This window comes from Xyrauchen texanus, chromosome 45 (assembly GCF_025860055.1).
Source record: "Xyrauchen texanus isolate HMW12.3.18 chromosome 45, RBS_HiC_50CHRs, whole genome shotgun sequence".
Classification (NCBI taxonomy): Eukaryota; Metazoa; Chordata; class Actinopteri; order Cypriniformes; family Catostomidae; genus Xyrauchen; species Xyrauchen texanus.
Window position 1 is genome coordinate 16,192,621 of NC_068320.1, and position 19,004 is coordinate 16,211,624.

The window sequence follows — 19,004 nt, forward strand, 5'->3', positions numbered from 1 at the left end:
TGACCAATGATGTGACACTGTGGCAGAACTATCAGCCTTGCATTGTGCGTTTCAGGTCCCAAAATGTCTAAAAACACATTCTCTTTGCATGTTTGTTCAGACTATAGTACTGTATGTTATCAACTAGGAAAGTCAGTATTTCCAATTTTCTATTTGGAAAATTTCAATAGAATTCCACTTGAAGTCCATCTTGTAAACTTGGACAAATATGTTCAAAGATCATCGCTTCGTTGCACCCAGGGAGATGTACACAGTTAATGATAAACATTAACTTTTAAAGCAAAAATCAATAAGTCCAAGACAAGTTTCTACTTGATATTCTGTTTAGCAATCTTTGCAGAGGCAGGTGTATAAAACAAAGTAAATTACCTTCCCTGTTGATAATTTTACATTAGGAAAGCAAACGCTAGCATTTTCTTTTTTGTATCTTCCGAGCATAGCACAACAGAAAGTTGTGGTCGGAAGCCATAACCCAAATCCGACTCTTTAAGATGAACGCAACTGTCTCCCATTTGCCAGGGGAATTTGAGTAGAATGTGTATTGTACTGCAGATTAGTGATTTTTTTTTTTTTTTTTTCTTCTTTTTTTCCTTCTCTACCTCATCACGTTAGCTAGCATTAGCGATTAGCCGACTCACACAAGCTTAAACAGCACAATGCCTCAAACTGAAGTAAACACTTCCATTTAAAGATGTGGCTAAAAAGGCAGTATTTCTCATGTAGTGAAATATGGGCTCTGACTTTCTCATTCCATATTTATGACTGTGTTTGTTGAAGAGAGAGGCTGGCATTTTACTGGGAATTTTCCTTGGTTTCACTTTCTAAATCACATTGTCTCATCCACATTCAGAAAGCAAAAACTCCTTTTCCTCCTTTCTGTCTAGCAAACTGTTTTGGTTGAGAAATTCTGGGAAATACCATACCAGCCTAAGGTGGTCAAGCTGGACTTTAGAATGGTTAACCTCTTCCTATACCCCCACCTTTTTTTGAGGACAGAACCAAAAATGACGTACCCAAAATAAAATGGTTGAAGGTCACGAATGCTTTACTACTCTGGTGCTTTTCAAAGCGTTTTTTCGCAAGTGTACAGTCCATATTCACTAATTTCAAGTCATAGTCCACAACATAGCCAGAATAAATGTGCTAAATTAAGTCTAATGAATTTTCATACAGTATTTTTGTGCTATGTGATCACCACAACTATCAACAACTTTGATCACAAAATGGGTTTTAAGTTGTCCAGTCTTAAGTTTAAAGCTTTCAGGTAATGTATTGGTTGTCAAGATTAAGTAGTCCAGCTAATAACATACTTTACCAGCTTCGACCAGCTAGTGAGCTTGTTAAACCACCACCTCTCATCAGAAGCTGGTTTAAACTGGATTTTAGCAACTTATATAATATTTATTAACTATTTCTTTCAGTAACAGTAAGTATTAAGTGACACGATCAGGATTCTGAATCACAATGTCACACTTTTTGGCTAAATAATTATGTTGAACTTAACGCAAAGCTTTCTCATAAAAATAAACCGCATAGAAAATGTGCATTTCACAGTTTGTGTCTGAATGAATCATTATTACAAGTATTTCAAAAATGGATTTCTGTAGAACTCTTCCAATTGCTTCCTCAAACAGACTTTCATTGACTAATTTCTTTTGAAATTTTATTAGGTTCTGTATTATTCTTTTTTTTTTATCATACACTGTTCCTATATTGTTTTTTTTCTCTCTCTCTCTCATTGAGTAATCCATCCTGCAGTGCATTACAGGTGAACTGGTTCTTCTCCAAACCTCAGTTCATTCATGCTTACAGGCCATAAATTAAGAAATTGCATTTTGATATAACTGCCTGCTTATCAACTCAAGTATAAAATGAAAGTGCGGAAAAAGCTTAGTTTTGTTTAATTCCAAAACTCATTGGCGACTCAACCTTATATAAAAAAATAATGGCACTTCAAAGTGACACACAATAATCTTTTTTCTAGCCGATTCTTGATAATCACCAAATTCCTTCGTCTGAATCAGCCTCTGTGATATTTCAAGCATTCACAAACCACCTGCATAATGGCCACCATGTTTTCGATTGCTCCCCTTGAAATTATTTTTCTCTGGAATAATCAGAACAAAGCCCTTAAAGCTACATTTATTGACCCACCGGTACCAGAAACTATTTTCTGCCCGTGATTATATGAGTGTAAACTTATTAAATGCCCTTTGATACAGTAGTTTTCATTTGAGCCCTTCTATTACAGTTCTGTGTTGTTTGTCCTGCAGTCTCAGAGGCACATTGAGCAGAATACTGAGAAACGCACACTCGCAAACACATACACGTCACAATAGACATGGTCTGGAAGAGTTAATTCGAGACAGAGGGATTGAACAAGGGCACATTGGGAGATTGAACAGAGCAATGTTCTCTGTGGATGATGAAACATGTATGTCATCCCGTGTGTGTGTGTGTGTGTGTGTGTGTGTGTGTGTTTGTTTCTTTAATCAGTGGCATTTGTCCACCGGATTCAACTGGAAAAATGATTGATTAATTAATACATAAAGCAATTTTTATAGGGTTAGTCTTTAGTAATTATAATTAGCTTTATATAAAAACAATTGAATTCTATGGTAGGTCCTCATTTCGATTGCTCAATAAACGTGTGCAAATGTCTCCAAAACAACAAAACCTGAAATAAACATATTTTCTCTCATGAGTTAAATGACTTGATAAAAATACTAAATGTCTTAATGAAAATCGAAAAATGCAATACGGGTTCTATTAGAGTTGGCTGTAAGGGTTGGGCATAGAAAATATAATTGGCATATAATAACAACAATAGAAGCTAATGAAATTCTTAACCATGATTGATAAACATGTGAGTGTGTTTCTACAGTAATTGTGTATATTTGAGATATAATAAACATTATTAACTGACAAGTTCTGCTTTGTCTACTCTTGGCACCAAGCCTGGGTAAAAGTTATATCAATCAAATAAAGAACATCAGTGTCTATATGCTCTAATTTTTTTTACATTTTATTTAGTGCGTTGACCTTGTTTGTGGACTATAAATCAGTAAATATCTTTAATACATCTTACCATCAATCTTCTGGTGTTTGTTTTATACACGCTCAAACACGAACACAGTGAATGTTCAGTGTTTGATTTAGAAGGGTTTGAGAGGTTCTTTTATAATGCCGATGTGCTTGTGTGTGGTGTGGCTGGTCCAATTATGAGCCACTTTTAAATCAATGCTCTGAATTTGTAGAGCTGACAGATTAAAGTGTGTGTATTTTTGCACTCCTGTGAGCACACAATTTGGTACAACAGTTAAGTTTGTTTATTTGTGTGTAGGTCAATGTGTGTTTGTTTGTTCATTTTGGCTTTTTACCACATATCTACTTAGAGCAGCTGCATGCCATTTGTGAGCAATAGCCAGACTGATCACAATTAGGGTTGTACATGAGTAAACGACTAATCGAGTACTAGTTCTTCACCAGCTAGTTGACTATTAAATCAGTATTCATATATTGTGAATTTATTTTATTTTGTGCATTTGTCTGCTGTGGGCAAGGGTAAATTTAAACTGTACTTTCCATCTAAATTCTTCTTGTCCCACCAAATCTCGCAGTTATAATTGAGTCCACTTGGATATGTGTCCTCGGTTTTGAATGAAAGGAGATATCATAGTGTCTTGTAGCATCTTGTTAGAGTCATGCACACAAAAGTACAAGCATCTTTTTTATGGTGGACAGAAACTGCAAAGTGGTACAAGAAACTCCTCTTTTTTGGATTTTTATTAATGCGCATTTAATTTCATTTTAATTCATTTTTTTTACCCAAAAGAAAGGCATAGTTTGTTTTAGTTGTCTTATTGTGAAACCATTCTTGAAACAGTTCTACATTTCAAGTATGTACCATACTTATTATTTCTTTTTTAACTTCTATTTTAATTTACTAGTAATCTATTCATTGTTTTTTTGTGGGTTAGAGTACTTGACAACAAAAATACTGAAAAATGCCCATCCCTAATCACAATGTGAATTTGGCAACAGTAGGCTGAAAGTTTTGCTGCTGTAATCTTTGCCTACCGAAAATCAAAGCGGTGCCCCCAATGGCCAAAGCCACGTTGAACCCAAACTACAACCCTTAACATAACTGCCAATGTTCAGAGCACATGTATGGGAGGTTGCATCAGTAGTGCTAGATGGAATGGTGATCATGTTCTAATTAGGGGTGGGTAAAAATATTGATTTTTTTTGATGTATCGCGATCTTCAATTGAATCTCCATCCCAAGATCAATCTTTTACTTTATGCGCAACCCTCCAATACAATTAGAGGAAATCACTCGCATATGCAATCAAATTTCTTGTTATGAGATAAAAAGTATTATCTTGGCAACTGGCTGATACATTTTTACATTTCACTCACCAGTATTTTTGTACTATGGTGGTGGAGTATTCAGCAGCAAGATCCCTTCACTGCATGTTGAGAGTAAAATGAGAAAGCAATTTGTGTCCTCTTTTGTTAACATGCACTCATCGACAGACACTCTTTACAGAAAGAGCACGTTTAGCAAATCATGCAAATAAACATAAAAAAAATATGAAATATAATATCATTTTTATTGATTGAATACATGGATTTATTCATTTTTAAAAAGCCAAAATGTGTCAAATGATGAAGAACTAATAAAATATAATTAGAAAAATTAGCATTTTCATAATGTACCTAGTAGGAAGGTACACTGTATAATTAACAGCATTAGCTGGGAGATGATGTATTTCATATGTAAGCAAAAGAAACATTATAACTGAAATGTATACCATAAGAAATGATATCGAACTTGAATCGAGAGCTTGTGAATCAGAATCAAATTGAATCGGGATATCTTTATCCACACCCAGCCTAGTTCTATTTGATGCAGAAATGTCAGATGGAGGATGCCGCTTGTCAGTAATTCGGCTGAATGAGGTTGATTTCAGGGTACATGAACTTTCGGAAGCAACCCTGTACAGGAATGCTCATGGTCCCCAGTCAGGGATTGAGACTGGATCAGCTAAGCTGAAACAAGGTTTTGAGAAACGGCGATATGTGCCAAAGAGTGAGAGCTGAAAACAGTACAGCATATTAGTAGGATTTCCTGTATAAAACTCAGTTCTTATTAAATGGGTCAAACAGTGGTATAGCCATAGAGGATTTGTGAAGTAGTAATGCCTACAGCTGTAGTTATTGAAATGTATTCATTATGGAAATCATGGAGGCTTTTTAAAATCTTTCAGTAATGAGTGTAGTGACATGAGGGTTTTGGCTGGATGTTCTACTGTCCAAGGACTCAAACTATGAAATGGCATGGCTAAACTAAACTGTTCATGAGGGTCGAACATCTCTGTAATCTACTGGCAGCTTCTCAACAGATGAAGGAGAGGAGTACAGGGTGATATAGGTGTAGCGTTGAGGGATAGGCATATGGCGAAAGTATCCAGGAACAGGGTAATAATATATATTTTTAAAACATAACACATGAAACAGAACTAATCAAATCCAACACACAACTTAACCATGTTAAACAACCATCACAGACTGAACAAAACACAGGGCTTAAATAAACAAACCAATGACTGAATAGAACTGAATTACAAGATAAGACTAATAAAGATAAGAATCAAGAACCAACGATTAGACACGACTTATGAACCAAAGACCAAACCGAACAGAACATGAAGACCACATGACAAAACAGGAGAATCACATAACATGACAGGAACCTGGTAAACACATTCAAAATAAACGGTGACCTTGAAAACAATACATAACATTAAACTAGAATTGATTAGACAAGACATGTTACAGTTGGCCACAGTGGCATGGGGGCTAAATCTGAAAAAACATCTTTTGAAACATGAAGGAATTTACCCAAAGGGAAAATCATGCATAAGGTAAATAATGTTTGCTTTTCATTTCTAAATATGAAAGTGTTATTTTAGTAGTCGGGATCAGGGTTTGGATTAGTTATAGTCTGTATTAATTTATAGATTTTTCTAAAACTATAATCAAATAAAGATCAAATAAAGAATCTATAGAAGTCACCGTGGTACACTGCAAATAAATTATAATTATTAAACAATTTTATTTTGTAGTATTTTCCATAAACCAATTGGGATTTTTTTTTTTTTTTTCTCAAATATGTTTTTTTGAGGTTTATGCTTAAAGCAAGAGAATTAAACAATTTTCCAATGGAGTAAAAATAATGTTTAACACTATCTTGTTTTTAGAGATGTTTAGATTTTTTTTACAGAAATACAAGACTGAATTTGTTTTTCTCCACTGTATGCCCTCATAGTGTGTGTGTGTGTGTGTGTGTGTGTGTGTGTGTGTGGATGAAAGATTTGACCCTTGATGTCAGTCGTTAAACAAATTACGCTAGAGACAAATTTAAAAGACCTCCGCAATATTTCTGACAGTAATATTTATTATATTTTTTGCTTCCAAAAACACAACCTCTTTAATAGTAATAATAGCACTCTCCTCTATCTCCCCATTTCCCTGAAGACTGCAGAATCTGTCAGATCTGTTAAAATACTTGACTTTCACCCAAAACCCTGTGCATCAAGGAGAATTGTCTGAGAGTTGAACCTAATAAGGTGTCTGTGCGTGTGTGTTGCCCTGCGGCATCGGAGTGCTGGCTAATTAAACCCCAGTGTAATTTATTAATGCAATGTGTTCTGGATGGAGCTGCCGGTTGTGTGCTTAAGTGAGAGCAATTAGTGAACCTATCAAGTGGAAAAGATACGTTATCTCCACAGTAAATTCCATAGCTGGAGGAGAAACAAGGGAGAGTGAGCAAGAAATATGGAGATGGAGTGAATGAAAATTGTAGAAAGAAGGAAACGAAGAATAGATAATGCAGCAAGTGTGTAAAATAGCTTGTCCTTGCTTTACTGCTTTAGAGAAAGCTCTTCACCCTAGTCAAAAAACTCTTCTTTCACTCTTTTAATTTCTCAAACACACCATTATGTATATGCTCAGAGAATTAATTTGTTTAATCACCCATCCGTTAATTTGTTAGCTTCTGTGCCTCCTTCCAAATTAGGGTTCTTCAACAGGAGGTCTGCAGCAGAACTGCAGGGGATCCACCAATTATTGATGTATATTAACTAATTTTTTGGGGGGGGGGGGGGAAGGTGACGTAATTTCTGAGCCATTAGCATCTCCAAATGTAACTACAAACATTAGTGCATTCAAACACTCCCCCAGTCTGCTATGAAAAGCAGATAGTCCCGCCCCAAAATCACGCCATTGGTTGAGCCAGTGCTGAGTGCTGGGCTGGTCAGGATGTTCAAACAAACATGTTTTGATAGCAATTTGAAGGGGAATCAATATACGATTGGCTTACTTACAGTCTCAGCACTTAGCTGGGATAAAGTGTAAAATGCATACATACGTCTCTGTTAAGGAGCTAAGGTTTAGCTAATGTTTTATTTTCCATCTCACATTAACATGTATTAAAGGGATAGTTCACCCAAAAATTAAAATTCTCTCAAAATGTACTCATCCTCATGCCATCCCAGTTGTGTATGACTTTCTTCTGCAGAGCACAAAAAAGTTTAAGAACATCTCTGCTCTATTGGTCTTTTCAGTGCAAGTGAATGGTGACCAGAAATCTGAAGGTCCAAAAAGTAGCATAAAAGTAGTCAATACGACTCCAGTGGTCAAATCCATATTTTCAAAAGAGATATGATGGGTGTGGGTGAGAAACAGATCTATATTTAAGTCTGTCTATATATATATATATATATATATATATATATATATATATATCTCTCCACTTTCACATCTGAAAGTGGACTTTCAGATTTCTGGCCACCATTTACTTGCATTTTAATGACCAACAGAGCTAGAGATACTCTTCTAAAACTCTTTGTGTTCTGGTGAAGAAAGAAAGTCATACACATCTGTGATGGCATGAGTAATTGATGAAAGAATTAAGTTAAATTATTAAGTAAAATTTAAATGTAATGTATGTGACTCTATCTATCAATAATGCTTATTTTAATGGCTTTGCAATGTAATTATCATAAAGTATGTTAATACATGTTATTATATTCTAGATTAAATGGCAACACTCAATTTTATACAATATGTAACAGGGGTCTCTGCTCCATCTTTCCTTCAACCAAGGGTTTCTTGGCCAACAAATTTGTTTTCACTGTTTTCCCTGTTAGAGTTGGCAAAATGTGCTGGCCTTTTGCAGAAGAATAGTCTAGAATGTGGATTGGATAGCTGTTATTTTACACTCCCATCAGGGGCATGGACCCACCAGCAGACACTTGCACAAAGACGGCCTTGTAGTCGGCGTGCCGAGCCGTACTTGGCTTCCTCTGTCTCCATCTAGTTCCCTCTAACTGTCTCCATCTGATTCCCCCTCTTGCTCTCTCTCACTATCTCTCTCTCTCAAACTGTCTTTTGTTAACATGCTAGCACATGCATACAGAATCCCTCACAGCTAGTGTTAAGTGGTGACTGTCTACCCTAGCATTACTTTCAAGGGCACTCGGAGATGAACACATCTTTAGCATACAATTTTGTTAAATTATTATGGAGCTGACAGATAAAATACTAAACATGCTGTGTAGTACACACACACATGCGCATGTGGTAAACTATTAATATTCGCACACATAGGTACCCACTATTGTGTGAACTTCACAGCCACACACACACAGTCACACAGGTGTGAATCTGTGTGTGTATATTTGAGCTAATGGCTTGAGGGAACCTCTCTCAGTATTCTTAGCTTGTTGAAGGCACTGAAGTGGAGAGAATTATAGATTCAGCACAATGAGTAGTCAAATTTAATCAACATGCCTGCTGTTCTCCACAAGCCACTGAGAGATGGCACTGCTCCACGCCACTGCCTCTGTGCAAGTGTGTCTGTAGGCATATGTTCATGTGATGAGTTAGTTTCTGAGTAACAAAATGAGGAAGACAAATTTGTCGACATTTGTTAATGTTTAAGTTATTCGTGCATGAATGAGGAAATGTGAAATGTTTTGGAATTGGAATTTAGATGAGAGAACAGATCTAGGCCCAGTCTGAATGTCAGTATTCAGGATCCAAAACCTACAAAACAGTATTGAAGATAAGTGTAATGGTACATTTTCCATTGAGGTAGAAATTTTGTAATAGACTGTTTGTATCTATTTAATTTGCTTATGTCAGCAAAGGGTCAGACTATTGTTGTTATTGCAATTTATACCATGCAATTAGACTGCCCTGTCAGATTTTATTTTACATTTGCTGGTAGAGGAGTGTAAGTTTAGATGCTGTCAGTGTTCATTTTAGAGAAGGATCAAGCTAGGGCAGCAATCTAGTTTCTGGATTTTACCTAAGCTGTCTTACTGGTCACCCAGCCTGGTCAGTCTTGTCTTGTTTACTGGTTTTAGATGGGTTTTGGTCCTTGTGAGCTGGTCAGGATAGGAGAACAACTAGCCGACCAGTTGAACACTAACCAGCTAGGCCAATTGAAGACCAGCTGGCTTGTCTGGGAGACCAGGGGCAGGTTGCACCAGCTATATAAGTTACAACATAGCCTAGTTGTGGTGTAAATGGGCACCTAAGTCAAAATGTATGCACTACTATATATTTGAGCACCATTAAATTTGGGTAGAACATATCCCTACATATATCCCTACATATTGCATATATTTATGCAAGCCTCCGACCAGGAGTAATGGTTGGAATAAAAAAGCAGACTGATTAAATTAAATCAATGAGCTCATGTTTTGCGTGACAGACTATAGTCTTTTAGGCATATATGATGGTTGATATTTACAATTGTTTGCAAGAGAATATTGTAAAAAAAAAAAATACTTCTTAATATGCTTTTTAGCATGAAACTGATCTGTACTTTGCGAGGTGTGCCTCCCGGTGTCAAGTTTCAACACATATAAAATATATAGGATATTATTGCTTACGACCTACTAGCTAGTAGCTAAGTCTTGCGTAAAGAACAGGTGGTGCAACCAAATTAAGTACCGATTTAGTTACAAACTAACTATTAATTACAAAGCCATTAGTGTGAACTTTGTCAAAACTTAAGTGAGATTTTACGCACCGCTGATGCAACCCTACCCAGCAGACCAGCTTGGGCAAAGTCATATTTGAGAACAAGATTAATGGGGACAGACTGACAGATCAGAGTGTTAATAAACTAGTCTGTTCTTAAGGAGTGCCGTTTAGATTGCATTAGCATAACACAAACTCTATCTCTTCCTAATGCCTGTGTTGAGTGGGCTACAATCTAACAACATGCATGTCACGCTCGCACGAATGATCCACACTTCACTTTGATCCGGGCCCGTGTAACATCAGATGTGTTGCTGACAAATTGCATCAAAATTGTTTTTGAGGAGCTTTATGAAACTAAACTGCATTTTGGGCATTCAGTGCTTGAACCTGGCCTATGAAAGTCTGGGCTATGTGTTTCACCACTCAGCCTTCATCTACTCACATTCAGTCTCGCTCTCTCTGCAGCTGATAGCTGGAGAATAGAGTGATTATATGCTGCAACAGTGATTGCGTGAAAATGCAAGAGAGTGAGAGACAGAGCAAGAAAGATGATGGAAGGCAAATATTGTGATAGAAATACTTCAGCAACGCTAATGAGGAAGAAATTAATTCTGTAGCTTCATAAAGGCTCACTGTGCACAAATATGCACAATCTTGCTCTGTTCCGAAATGTAGAATTTCAGATATTAACCTTAGCTTTTGGCAAAAATACCAACAATATAATAATGCCCCTGTAATTCCGGTTTGTTTGTTTGTTTATTTATTTATTTTTATTTATAATTCATTTATATATAAAACCATTGTTTCTGACACTGTGAGCTGCTTACGGAAGCAGCATTAAGACACCAAATATACAAAATTGTTTCTGTGATTCGTAATAGTATCGGTGTCATCATAAATTACAATAACAGAGTGTAATCTGAGCATATTTGGCCACATGTAGCATGCTAGTGCATTAGCGTCATGAATTAATGTAAACCAGAAAAATAAAAACATTTCTACTGAATATTACTTTAAATTATCACCTAGTGGTTAAAACAGCTTCTTTAACTGATCTCATATGAACTCTACTCATAGAATGAGACTAAGTCATTGATAACACATATGTGGCAGGGTGGAGGGCAGGGACGGGCAATGATTCTGCACACCCGGCCCATAATCAGGCTGATCAAGCCCGAGAGGGATAAGGCCGACTGGAGACCGCAGTTCGTGAGAGAGTGTGTTACGGGCAGCTGCCCGACACCTGGGGAGAAGGGGCTCCCAACCGACTGCCTGGAGCAGTTAGGGCCGCTGCCAGGGGCGGAGGAGACCCCTACCAGCTGCCGAAACACGGCGGGGTCTGAGCCCGCTGAGTGGGGAGGGGCTCCTGACCGACCGCCTGGAGCAGGGGGAGACCCCTTCCATCCACCGGAATGTGGCGGGGTGTTCCGTCCATCAGGGGGCAGAGGACTGCCTCTGATCCACCATGGGAGGCTCGGCTGTTGTCCGCTAGATGGTGGAGGAGTGGCCGAGGGTCAGGCTACGTTGTATCGGAGAATTATTTATTTTTCTCTCTCTCTCTCTCTCCTGCTCCGCGATGGCCTTGCCCTCACTTTTTAATTATTAGTATTGTTTTAGGTTGGGTATAATCACCGTTATGGTGTATAAGTACCATGTTTTTTTTGTTGTTGTTTTCCTCCCCCTGTCCACTCCCAGATCCAGGAATGGGCACCCTGGCCTAAAAGAATGAGGGAGGAATGTGGCAGGGCAGAGGGACGGGCCTTGATTCTGCACACCTGGCCCCTAATCAGGCTGATCAAGCCCGAGAGGGATAAGGCCGACTGGAGACCACAGTTCAGGAGAGGGAGAGTTAAGGGCAGCTGCCCGACACCTGTGTGTGTTTGTCTTTTTGGTTCAGTTAATCATTAAATTATAATTTATATTGCCAAGCCGGTTCTCACCTCCCTTTCCATTTTAAAGTCACATTAGTTAAGGTTTTACTGAGCATCCTAATATTTAAATGTACTTCTAAATGCCTCCCACAGCAGTTTGGCGGGTTTCTGAATGTTCGAAAACAGTATACGGTTGCTCGGCTCTTTAGAACTTATTTTTCCCACTGAAGAATGAATGAGAACTTCTACAGAAGTATATTGGGGCCTTTAGGATTCTTATACCTAGGCTACTTTTATTTGATAGTTATGCTACTTTATAATGGCAAGGTACTTACGTATATGCTAATTATGCTACAAATTGGTATAAATGGTTTAGTGATTAAAAAATTGATTATTATATCCAACTTGTGTGTGTGTGTGTGTGTATAGTGTTTTAAGCCTATTAAATCAATGCGCCATTAGCATAGTAACATGCTAATGACATAGTGAGATTTTATTTGAAAGAACTGATCAAATTTAAGCATTTGACATAAAAAGGATGACAAGTACTTTGGTTAGGAAAAAGTGTGCCCTCACAAAAATGAACTCTAATGGGCTAATGTACAGTATTTTAAAAGTTAATTTCTGATACAGTGAGCTGCCTACAGAAGCAGCATTATAAGGTACCATAGGCTACCTAGGCTAAGATAGGCTACTTTTATATGGTAATTATGCTACTTAATTATGCTTCAATGCTGATGATTATTGGTATAAATTCAGTGTGATAAAAAATAGATATTTTATCTAATATTGGTGTGTGAATGTTTAAGCTTATAGGAGTACTGCATTGTTAGCATAACAATAGGGATGCACCGATCATGATTCATCACCATTGTTTTCTATGTTTAAGCAACAGACAAGAAAGAATGAAAGAGTTCATCAAAAAGATGTTTATTTGCTCTTTTACAGGCCAAACTGGCCTTAAAGAAAAAAATATCTGTAGCTATGTGAAATTGGAGGCAACAACTGCATATTAAGCACTAGTGATACACCAATCAGAAATTTGAGGCCGATACAATCTCCTCATTCATTAGAATAGCAATGTATATGTGATTCCCTGTGTGCTGCAAAAAATATCAGCCCTAAATCTAGGCACAATCACGAATTTAAGACGAATATCATCCAATTGATCGATGCACCCCTACATACTACATGCTAATGTAATAGAGTGCAAATTTATTTAAAGGATCTGATCAAATTCAAGCATTTGACATAAAAGGTTGACAAGCAGTGTGTTCTTATATGGTTAGAAAAAAGTATGCCCTCACAAAGTAAAAAAGAAATTATTAAAAAAGCTCTTTCCAAGGGGCTAATATCAATAAAAATGTAAGTTAATTTCTGATACAGTTAGCTGTCTACAGAGTTAGCATTATAAGGCACCATAGGCTACTTCGGCTAGATAGGCTAATTTAGTATGCCAGTTATGCTACTTGTGCTTTAATGCTGATAAATATTGGTATAAATCATTCAGTGTGATAAGTCTATTATTATGTCAGATATTTGTGTGCTGTGTATTTTTAAGCTTGTTAGAGTATCACGTGGTTAGCTTAGCAACATGCTAATGTCAAACTCCATTGAAATCAAATTGCAAGTTAAGTAGATTTCTATTTGTGTGGGGTGCAGAGTTGCTGCCTGTGTAGAATATTCCAAAATGGTCACTTATGAGGTTCTATGATTGTTGGGTGCTGCCTTTAAAGGCAGGTGCCTATGTAGATAACTAGGTTTTTGGAGTAGAACTAGTCTGTTTACACATTATAAACAGAGAGGCTATTTATCATGTTTGTCTCCTCTGTCATCCTGTTGGCCATCAGTGCTTGTGTGTAAGTGCCCTGAACTAGTTCTCTTCCAGCCAGAGTAATTACCTTAACCTTTGCACTCATCTCTTACTTGATTGGAACCAGCTGCATATAGTACACACTCTCCTTCACTCTCTATTCCTCACTCACACTGACTGACAAATGCACGTTTGGCAAGGGCACTCTTGCTATTAACCTCAATCTTTAAGTGCCTTGGTACAGCTTTGCTCAGTCATAAACACTTTAATTGTATGTCCTGGTTCTGTGCTCTGATTCTCTTTCAGTTTCCAATTAAACAGCAGAATGGACTTTAAAGGAATAGTTCACCCAAAAATTTAATTATCTCATTATTCACTTACCCTGATGCCGTCCCAGATGTGTATGACTGTCATTCTTCAGCAGAAGATTTTTAGAAGAAAATAGAGCTCTGTCAGGTCCTTATAATGAAAGTAAACAGGTGCCAGCACAGTACATTTAGGCAGCATAAAAATAATCCATGCTACTCCAGTTGATCAATTAATGTCTTCAGAAGCAAATCAATAGGTTTATCTCAGAAACGAGTAAATAATTAAAAAGTTTTTAACTTTAAATCAGCACTTCCACCCAGGGCTCTGACTAGGGTTAGGAATCATACTTTTATACATACTTTTAGAATAAGTAATTGTAGGATTCCAGTAATTCTTTTAGTACTTTTTTTAAAGACTTTAAAGAATATTTAGAAATGAGAAATGCAATTTTATTGTTTTTACTCCCTCTGCTGTCTGTTACCAAATAATGAGATAATTTCAGATTTGTAAAGAGCAGATATAACAAATCAGAAATAAATGTTATGCAGTTCTAGTAAAAGGTGTGTTTGCAGACTATTTAGAGTCATAAATTCAATCCAATAATAGATCCTTACTCTATTTAAAATAAAGAAATCTAAACCAACATGAAATGTGATGGCATATTTCAATAATTCATTTATTTTATAAAATTCAACAAACAAACAAAGCTTGTGAATCTTTAATTATTCATTGTCATATGAACAACCAGTTAGTAACTGCACTGCTTGATTTAGAAACATAGGTCATCATTAAATATACAGTAACTGTTCCAGAGACAGTTTAGACTGTGTTTTGTAATCTAATGTTGTACTTCAGGCTTGTGAGATTTCAAAAGTTCTTATTTAATTTCAAGTTGAACATTCATAACTTGCACATCAGTATAAGATTACTTGTAAACTGGAAATGTTTTGCGCTTTAGATTCAAAAGAACCGGCTCAATAGAATGGTTCTTTTTGGATCGGACTATACCAGAAGCAACATGTGTTTTCGCTGTTGATTCAAAAGAACCGGCTCTTCTTGAATAACCCTAGCTCGGACACCGTTTGAAATGGCCGAATTCTCGTGTGACATTCATTCTTTTGTAAATAAGCGCCGCTTCTGAATTCTAGTCATGCTTTAGAATGTGCTTCCTGCTAGCAGCTGACCCAAAGTTAATAAAGTTTTAATTATCTATTTATATTTTTACACAAACGACTCTATTTGCTTCAGAAGACAATCATGTTTCCCCCAGTTTTTCTTTCACTAAATAAACACAACGGAGAATGAGATTTAATCATTTTCATTGATATGCATCTATATTTGTATTCCATATACAATGAAACATAAAAGCTTAGTAAAAGCATTTTTTACTTTCTATATTTACCTTCTAACTTATTTTTTTGGAACCCAGTTGAAAATTACGTATTACTAAATTATTAAAAAAAGCACTTGTGACAACTGTAATTCAACTTATGTGCTGTATTTCAAGTTTGCTGAAGCCATATAGCTGAATTCACAGCATAATTCACTGAAATTCTTGCCTTTTTAAAATCTTGCTTGTCAACCGTAATCTGTCAAACTACTATTGTGTTTCATAGAGGAAAAATTCAAAAAGGTTAAAAAAAACATGAGTGAGTAAAAAAAAAGACATTCTTAATTTTCAACTATTCCTTTAAGTTTATTATGGTCTTTTAAACATCTGAGTTTGTTTGGTTGGTCTGTAAGCTGTATTCTGAATTATTTTGTGCATCAGTGAAATGAGCTTTTGAACCATAAAATTACAAATGGGACACCCTACGGCTGGGATACTCAAGTGTGAAGCAAAATCCGGCCCCCCAAGAGGTTATCATTGACTGCCAACCACAACCTGAATTTAGAATTCCCAATTTTTTTATATAGTTGTCATTTGGGACAGGGCCAAAGTGAGGGAAAGGTTAAGCATCATCCAGGACTCTGGGATATTATAAATCTCTCTATTTTACCCATTTAAATAGCTCTTTCAATATTGGGCCCTTTTTACCTATGCTTGTCCAGCCGTGCATGGTCCCTCCGATACCAGCCATAATTAGTCTGGCTGTCTCGCCTGTCAATCATTCTGAGCCATCCTCAGAGACATTTATTGAAAAGCAAAAGCAGTGGCAGTCATGACAGGATAACCGCATAACCAAACAGCAAGTTTTAATTATATAATATAGAAAAGGATAGATGTGAGAGATAGTAAATGGTACATGAGTTATCTAAATTTGGCTGTAGGAAAGGAGATGCAGAGATGAAAAGAGAAATTTGTTTCTAGAAGGCCGTGTTGGGGAAACTACTAGGTATAGCTTGCCAAGCTACAAGCTATGTTTTGCCTCCCTACATTGCAAACTTGTATCTGGAAAAACTACACTGTTTTGAAAACACTTCTACAATAATGTAGTTGGTAGCATCGCTACTTTTAGTTATTTACTCCCCAACACTACGACAAGAGGTAAGACCAAGTTTGTTTGCGAGAGGGGAAGTACAAGAGACACTTTGAAAGTATGGGTTTATTACCATTAACTCGGGGGAGTTGTTTTTCCCAATCATCACTGTAATACCCTGCGGTAAAAGTAGTGCTGGTTGAGCTCTTGTCTGGTTGTGTACTGGGCTGCCAGTAATGTTGTTTCAAAAACACAGAAGGAAAGAATAATACGTTGGTAGTTATCCAGAATGCATTACACACTCCCACTCGCACAACATGAGCATTAAAAGAAGCCGTCCTTCCCCCTCCTGTTTAAACTTCTGCTGTGTTGTGAGTTCACTTATGGGCAACTTAGGTTGAGATTGCCCTAAAGTCATTTGGAGGAAATGTGTTTGGTTGGCTCCAGATCAGAAAAGAACTGAGAACTGAATGAAATGCCATATGAGCCCTCTGTTGTAGATCAGAGAAACACATAAACATACACTTACTGCCCATTCTTGTTGTTTTTTTAGACTGTTAATGTTTTTGAGGGTGTTGGTAACATGATTAGGCCTTAATGGAGTCATGTGTAGGCAAGCTGGTATGTAACGGATGTGTATGAGGGTAAATTCAACTACATTTTCTGAAGAATATATGAGTGTTTGCTAGGGATGTATGAGGGACATTGAGGATTATGTCATGCTGCTAGTACAGAGATATCACGCACTGCATTCCTTTGTGATCATGTGACATGCTTAGTCAGAGCTATATTCCACAGTCAGCACAAACACCTGTCTGCACCGAAAGGCTGACATTATTCCTTCAATTAATCATTTGACTATATGTCGGGGAGATCAGTTAATTATAATCAAACTTTTTAATGTGCCAAGTCTTCTTCCTGTCACATTTTTCAAAATATGTATGTCCCAGACACTATGCCTATGCCCAACAGTTAATAGATAACACCAGACACAGACATGCACACACACATACACAAGCACAATTTAACACACTCCTGCCACAGTATCCTCTAATCTCATTGAAAGCTCTGCATGGCAGAACACTGACAGACACCATGTAAAGAGAAAAGACCAGTCATTGCTGCCCTTCCTCATATCATGTCTCAGGAGCCCCATCATTAAAGCCAATAAAAGCTGTAATATCCGCTAAACTCCTAGCATGAATTCTTTATGAGCTCTGTGCGTGGGGCGGGGTGTCTGATAGACTCCTGCCTTTCCATTTGTAGAGTGTGTGCTCTGGCAATCAAGAAATCACAGTCAGTTATGTGGAACCTTGCTCTAGAGGATTTTCACTGCATTTAGGCAAATAAGACTGAGTTCCTTTGGAATTTTGAGCTGTATTACTGGGGAATGGGAAGGAATATCAAGTAGGGATGGTTCACGATGTTTGACTAGATGTCCAACAACCAGTGAGGTTTATTTATTCATTATTTGTAATGTTTTTATATTTTTAGTGGTGGCTCTTTATATAGCATGCTGTGCTTGAGTCTTTAAATTCTCAGTCACATTTACCTTTGCATGGGAAAATTCCAAATTCCAGCAACATACAGTTATCTCAGTGGGAATCTGCGTGATTGGAAATTTCTTTTTTGGACTTTCAGTGGCAAAGAATTTCCGTTCATGAATTTTTGACATGCAAATGCTCTGCGTTGACTAAGAGAAAGATGCTTGGTTTGACAGAGACCTTTGCCATGAGCAGTGATTCATTCATATCGACACTGAATATACACAATGGACGAGAAAATAATTTTAGCAGTGATTTTCTTTGTAATTTCACTCTCCTGGAATATGAAGAGGAGTATAAAAAAAAGATGCGGTGTTCAAACTATCTTTACATCTGCTCACAACTTCTCTTGAAAAATATTGCTGTGTAAGGAAAAATGTGAAAAGCTTATGATTTGAGACAAATGTAAACAGCAAAAAATTTGCTTCCTTGGTCAATTACTTTAACATTTTTGTTTGACAGAACGTTCCTACAAAGGAAGGGAGAGATTGGGTCAAATGGTCCAACACAATAACTTTGCATAACATAAGGGTTGTTTACAGGAAACAAGACAAGATGCGGCTATTTTGTTTGGCTCTCCTGCTGACTTGTCCCCAGATTTAATTGAACCACCTTCTGTTATCTAGCATCAGGCCGCCCTCTGATTCTTCTTATGAGCACTTGACTTCCACTCCAGTGTTTAGGAACTGCTGAAGTGTTAAGGTTAAGGATGAAAGGAAGATGAACAAACTGAGAGAAGAGGTGGAGAATGTGCCTCTTTAGAAATACTTTGCTTTTATCACACTTGTCAAATCTCCCAGCCATCTGCAAGGGAAGAGTTGTGCAGCCAAATTGATTTTTCTCTTAACTTTGTATTAGTTGGTAGTGCTTGTGACCTTTTCTTACATCATTGATAATTAGGTGCATGCCGATGCAGTTCTCCAGCTTCCAAAAGGATGTCAGGTTTTCAAATGAAGGACTTACAGTGAAGGAGGAAATTGAACCAT

General features: G+C 37.1%; 1 protein-coding gene across 2 annotated transcripts in view; it reads left to right on the forward strand.

The window, feature by feature from the left end:
• LOC127637275 (plexin-B2-like) overlaps positions 1-19,004 on the forward strand; it is a 145,813-nt gene that overhangs the window by 93,741 nt on the left and 33,068 nt on the right. The gene's annotated exons all lie outside the window — the stretch shown is intronic.